Raw genomic sequence first — 6701 nt, 5'->3', positions numbered from 1 at the left:
TGTTGGGTTCTCGTTGGTCATCGTGTTGGAAAAGGGTAAATTGTGGTTTTTGGAGAACATCAGGTAGGTTTAGGGTGTCTTTGGGGTGGATCTATGGTTTTGGGGGATTTTCTTCCAGTTTTGGTGGTGATGCCGTTCTTGTTTGGGGTGTGTTTGACGTTTTTTGGGATCTCTGTTGGGTTCTGTTGGGTTCTCGTTGGTCATCGTGTTGGAAAAGGGTAAATTGTGGGTTTTGGAGAACATCAGGTAGGTTTAGGGTGTCTTTGGGGTGGATCTATGGTTTTGGGGGATTTTCTTCCAGTTTTGGGGGTGATGCCGTTCTTGTTTGGGGTGTTTTTGACGTTTTTTGGGGTCTCCGTTGGGTTTTGTTGGGTTCTCGTTGGTTATCATGGTGGAAAAGGGTAAATTGTGGTTTTTGGAGAAGATCAGGTAGGTTTAGGGTGGTTTTGGGGTGGATCTATGGTTTTGGCGTATTTTCTTCCAGTTTTGGGGGTGATGCCGATATTTTTTGGGGTGTTTTTTACGTGTTTTGGGGTCTCCATTAGGTTTTGTCTGGTTCTTGTTTGTCATTATGTTAAATAGGAGTGGATTGTGGGTTTTGGAGAACATCAGGTAGTTTTAGGGTGGTTTTGGCGTGGATCTATGGTTTTGGGGGATTTTCTTCCAGTTTTGGTGGTGATGCCGTTCTTGTTTGGGGTGTTTTTGACGTTTTTTGGGGTCTCTGTTGGGTTCTGTTGGGTTCTCGTTGGTCATCGTGTTGGAAAAGGGTAAATTGTGTTTTTTGGAGAACATCAGGTAGGTTTAGGGTGTCTTTGGGTTGGATCTATGGTTTTGGGGTATTTTCTTCCAGTTTTGGTGGTGATGCCGTTCTTGTTTGGGGTGTTTTTTACGTGTTTTGGTGTCTCCATTAGTTTTTGTTGGGTTCTTGTTTTTCATTATGTTAAATAGGTGTGGTGGATTGTGGGTTTTGGAGAACATCAGGTAGGTTTAGGGTGGTTTTGGGGTGGATCTATGATTTTGGGTATTTTCTTCCAGTTTTGGTGGTGATGCCGTTCTTGTTTGGGGTGTTTTTGACGTTTTTTGGGGTCTCTGTTGGGTTCTGTTGGGTTCTCGTTGGTCATCGTGTTGGAAAAGTGTAAATTGTGGTTTTTGGAGAACATCAGGTAGGTTTAGGGTGTCTTTGGGGTGGATCTATGGTTTTGGGGGATTTTCTTCCAGTTTTGGTGGTGATGCCGTTCTTGTTTGGGGTGTTTTTGACGTTTTTTGGGATCTCTGTTGGGTTCTGTTGGGTTCTCGTTGGTCATCGTGTTGTAAAAGGGTAAATTGTGGGTTTTGGAGAACTTCAGGTAGGTTAGGGGGAGTTTTCGCGTGGATTCATGGTATTTGGGGTTTTCTTCTTTTTGGGGGAGTGATCCTCTCCTTTCTTCGGGTGATTTTGAAGTGTTTTGGGGTTTCCGTTGCGTTTCGTTGAATTCCTAATGTGTTTTATGGTGGTTTGGAGTGTGCTTTGGGATTAGGAGAACATCAGGTAGGTTTAGGGTGTCTTTGGGGTGGATCTATGGTATTTGGGGTTTTCTTCTAGTTTTTGGCGTGATCCTGTTCTTTTTTGGGGTGTATTTGAAGTGTTTTGGGTCTCCGTTGGGTTTTGTTTGGTTCTCGTTGGTCATCATGGTGGAAAAGGGTAAATTGTGGGTTTTGGAGAACATCAGGTAGGTTTAGGGTGGTTTTGGGGTGGATCTATGGTTTTGGCGTATTTTCTTCCAGTTTTGGGGGTGATGCCGATATTTTTTGGGGTGTTTTTACGTGTTTTGGGGTCTCCATTAGGTTTTGTTGGGTTCTTGTTTGTCATTATGTTAAATAGGAGTGGATTGTGGGTTTTGGAGAACATCAGGTAGGTTTAGGGTGGTTTTGGGGTGGATCTATGGTTTTGGGGGATTTTCTTCCAGTTTTGGTGGTGATGCCGTTCTTGTTTGGGGTGTTTTTGACGTGTTTTGGTGTCTCTATTAGGTCGTGTTTTGGTGTCTCTATTAGGTTTTGTTGGGTTCTTGTTTGTCATTATGTTAAATAGGTGTGGATTGTGGGTTTTGGAGAACATCAGGTAGGTTTAGGGTGGTTTTGGGGTGGATCTATGGTTTTGGGGGATTTTCTTCCAGTTTTGGTGGTGATGCCGTTCTTGTTTGGGGTGTTTTTGACGTTTTTTGGGGTCTCTGTTGGGTTCTGTTGGGTTCTCGTTGGTCATCGTGTTGGAAAAGGGTAAATTGTGTTTTTTGGAGAACATCAGGTAGGTTTAGGGTGGTTTTGGGGTGGATCTATGGTTTTGGGGTATTTTCTTCCAGTTTTGGGGGTGATGCCGTTCTTGTTTGGGGTGTTTTTGACGTGTTTTGGTGTCTCCATTAGGTTTTGTTGGGTTCTTGTTTGTCATTATGTTAAATAGGTGTGGATTCTGGGTTTTGGAGAACATCAGGTAGGTTTAGGGTGTCTTTGGGGTGGATCTATGGTTTTGGGGGATTTTCTTCCAGTTTTGGGGGTGATGCCGTTCTTGTTTGGGGTGTTTTTGACGTTTTTTGGGGTCTCCGTTGGGTTTTGTTGGGTTCTCGTTGGTTATCATGGTGTAAAAGGGTAAATTGTGGTTTTTGGAGAAGATCAGGTAGGTTTAGGGTGGTTTTGGGGTGGATCTATGGTTTTGGGGGATTTTCTTCTAGTTTTGGGGGTGATGCCGATATTTTTTGTGGTGTTTTTTACGTGTTTTGGGGTCTCCATTAGGTTTTGTTGGGTTCTTGTTTGTCATTATGTTAAATAGGAGTGGATTGTGGGTTTTGGAGAAAATCAGGTAGTTTTAGGGTGGTTTTGGCGTGGATCTATGGTTTTGGGGGATTTTCTTCCAGTTTTGGTGGTGATGCCGTTCTTGTTTGGGGTGTTTTTGACGTTTTTTGGGATCTCTGTTGGGTTCTGTTGGGTTCTCGTTGGTCATCGTGTTGGAAAAGGGTAAATTGTGGTTTTTGGAGAACATCAGGTAGGTTTAGGGTGTCTTTGGGGTGGATCTATGGTTTTGGGGGATTTTCTTCCAGTTTTGGGGGTGATGCCATTCTTGTTTGGGGTATTTTTTAAGGTTTTTGTGGTCTCTGTTTGGTTTTGTTGGGTTCTCGTTGGTCATCGTGTTGTAAAAGTGTAAATTGTGGGTTTTGGAGAACTTCAGGTAGGTTTAGGGGGAGTTTTCGCGTGGATTCATGGTATTTGGGGTTTTCTTCTTTTTGGGGGAGTGATCCTCTCCTTTCTTCGGGTGATTTTGAAGTGTTTTGGGGTTTCCGTTGCGTTTCGTTGAATTCCTAATGTGTTTTATGGTGGTTTGGAGTGTGCTTTGGGATTAGGAGAACATCAGGTAGGTTTAGGGTGTCTTTGGGGTGGATCTATGGTATTTGGGGTTTTCTTCTATTTTTTGGCGTGATCCTGTTCTTTTTGGGGGTGTATTTGAAGTGTTTTGGGGTCTCCGTTGGGTTCTGTTGGGTTCTCGTTGGTCATCGTGTTGGAAAAGGGTAAATTGTGGTTTTTGGAGAACATCAGGTAGGTTTAGGGTGGTTTTGGGGTGGATCTATGGTTTTGGGGGATTTTCTTCCAGTTTTGGGGGTGATGCCGTTCTTGTTTGGGGTGTTTTTGACGTGTTTTGGTGTCTCCATTAGGTTTTGTTGGGTTCTTGTTTGTCATTATGTTAAATAGGTGTGGATGGTGGGTTTTGGAGAACATCAGGTAGGTTTAGGGTGGTTTTGGGGTGGATCTATGGTTTTGGGGGATTTTCTTCCAGTTTTGGGGGTGATGCCATTCTTGTTTGGGGTGTTTTTGACGTTTTTTGGGGTCTCTGTTGGGTTCTGTTGGGTTCTCGTTGGTCATCGTGTTGGAAAAGGGTAAATTGTGGTTTTTGGATAACATCAGGTAGGTTTAGGGTGTCTTTGGGGTGGATCTATGGTTTTGGGGGATTTTCTTCCAGTTTTGGTGGTGATGCCGTTCTTGTTTGGGGTGTTTTTGACGTGTTTTGGTGTCTCCATTAGGTTTTGTTGGGTTCTTGTTTGTCATTATGTTAAATAGGTGTGGATTGTGGGTTTTGGAGAACATCAGGTAGGTTTAGGGTGGTTTTGGGGTGGATCTATGGTTTTGGGGGATTTTCTTCCAGTTTTGGGGGTGATGCCGTTCTTGTTTGGGGTGTTTTTGACGTTTTTTGGGGTCTCTGTTGGGTTCTGTTGGGTTCTCGTTGGTCATTGTGTTGGAAAAGGGTAAATTGTGGTTTTTGGAGAAGATCAGGTAGGTTTAGGGTGTCTTTGGGGTGGATCTATGGTTTTGGGGGTTTTCTTCCAGTTTTGGGGGTGATGCCATTCTTGTTTGTGGTATTTTTTAAGGTTTTTGTGGTCTCTGTTTGGTTTTGTTGGGTTCTCGTTTGTCATCGTGTTGGAAAAGTGTAAATTGTGGGTTTTGGAGAACTTCAGGTAGGTTTAGGGGGAGTTTTCACGTGGATTCATGGTATTTGGGGTTTTCTTCTTTTTGGGGGAGTGATCCTCTCCTTTCTTCGGGTGATTTTGAAGTGTTTTGGGGTTTCCGTTGCGTTTCGTTGAATTCCTAATGTGTTTTATGGTGGTTTGGAGTGTGCTTTGGGATTAGGAGAACATCAGGTAGGTTTAGGGTGTCTTTGGGGTGGATCTATGGTATTTGGGGTTTTCTTCTATTTTTTTGGCGTGATCCTGTTCTTTTTTGGGTGTATTTGAAGTGTTTTGGGTCTCCGTTGGGTTTTGTTTGGTTCTCGTTGGTCATCATGGTGGAAAAGGGTAAATTGTGGGTTTTGGAGAACATCAGGTAGGTTTAGGGTGGTTTTGGGGTGGATCTATGGATTTGGTGTATTTTCTTCCAGTTTTGGTGGTGATGCCGTTCTTGTTTGGGGTGTTTTTGACGTGTTTTGGTGTGTCCATTAGGTTTTGTTGGGTTCTTGTTTGTCATTATGTCAAATAGGTGTGGATTGTGGGTTTTGGAGAACATCAGGTAGGTTTAGGGTGTTTTGGGTGGATCTATGGTTTTGGCGGATTTTCTTCCAGTTTTGGTGGTGATGCCGTTCTTGTTTGGGTGTTTTTGACGTTTTTTGGGGTCTCCGTTGGGTTTTGTTTGGTTCTCGTTGGTCATCATGGTGGAAAAGGGTAAATTGTGGGTTTTGGAGAACATCAGGTAGGTTTAGGGGTGGTTTTGGGGTGGATCTATGGTTTTGGGGGATTTTCTTCCAGTTTTGGGGGTGATGCCGTTCTTGTTTGGGGTGTTTTTGACGTTTTTTGGGTCTCTGTTGGGTTTTGTTGGGTTCTCGTTGGTCATCGTGTTGTAAAAGTGTAAATTGTGGGTTTTGGAGAACTTCAGGTAGGTTTAGGGGGAGTTTTCGCGTGGATTCATGGTATTTGGGGTTTTCTTCTTTTTGGGGGAGTGATCCTCTCCTTTCTTCGGGTGATTTTGAAGTGTTTTGGGTTTCCGTTTGCGTTTCGTTGAATTCCTAATGTGTTTATGGTGGTTTGGAGTGTGCTTTGGGATTAGGAGAACATCAGGTAGGTTTAGGGTGTCTTTGGGGTGGATCTATGGTATTTGGGGTTTTCTTCTATTTTTTTGGCGTGATCCTGTTCTTTTTTGGGGTGTATTTGAAGTGTTTTGGGGTCTCCGTTGGGTTTTGTTTGGTTCTCGTTGGTCATCATGGTGGAAAAGGGTAAATTGTGGGTTTTGGAGAACATCAGGTAGGTTTAGGGTGGTTTTGGGGTGGATCTATGGATTTGGTGTATTTTCTTCCAGTTTTTGGTGGTGATCCTTTTCTTGTTGGGGTGTTTTTGACGTTTTTTGGGGTCTCTGTTGGGTTCTGTTGGGTTCTCGTTGGTCATCGTGTTGGAAAAGGGTAAATTGTGGTTTTTGGAGAAGATCAGGTAGGTTTAGGGTGGTTTTGGGGTGGATCTATGGTTTTTGGGGGATTTTCTTCCAGTTTTGGTGGTGATGCCGTTCTGGTTTGGGGTGTTTTTGACGTTTTTTGGGGTCTCCGTTGGGTTCTGTTGGGTTCTCGTTGGTTATCATGGTGGAAAAGGGTAAATTGTGTTTTTTGGAGAAGATCAGGTAGGTTTAGGGTGTTTTGGGGTGGATCTATGGTTTTGGCGTATTTTCTTCCAGTTTTGGGGGTGATGCCGATATTTTTTGGGGTGTTTTTGACGTGTTTTGTGGTCTCCATTAGGTTTTGTGGGGTTCTTGTTTGTCATTATGTTAAATAGGAGTGGATTGTGGGTTTTGGAGAACATCAGGTAGTTTTAGGGTGGTTTTGGGGTGGATCTATGGTTTTGGGGGATTTTCTTCCAGTTTTTGGTGGTGATGCCGTTCTTGTTTGGGGGTTTTTGACGTTTTTTGGGGTCTCTGTTGGGTTCTGTTGGGTTCTCGTTGGTCATCGTGTTGGAAAAGGGTAAATTGTGTTTTTTGGAGAACATCAGGTAGGTTTAGGGTGTCTTTGGGGTGGATCTATGGTTTTGGGGGATTTTCTTCCAGTTTTGGTGGTGATGCCGTTCTTGTTTGGGGTGTTTTTGACGTTTTTTGGGGTCTCCGTTGGGTTCTGTTGGGTTCTCGTTGGTCATCGTGTTGGAAAAGGGTAAATTGTGGGTTTTGGAGAACATCAGGTAGGTTTAGGGTGTCTTTGGGGTGGATCTATGGTT

Source organism: Aythya ferina, assembly GCF_964211825.1.
Source record: "Aythya ferina genome assembly, contig: HAP1_SCAFFOLD_81, whole genome shotgun sequence".
Taxonomy (NCBI): Eukaryota; Metazoa; Chordata; class Aves; order Anseriformes; family Anatidae; genus Aythya; species Aythya ferina.
The sequence above is the reverse complement of the archived record's forward strand: the minus strand, read 5'-3'. Positions refer to the sequence as shown.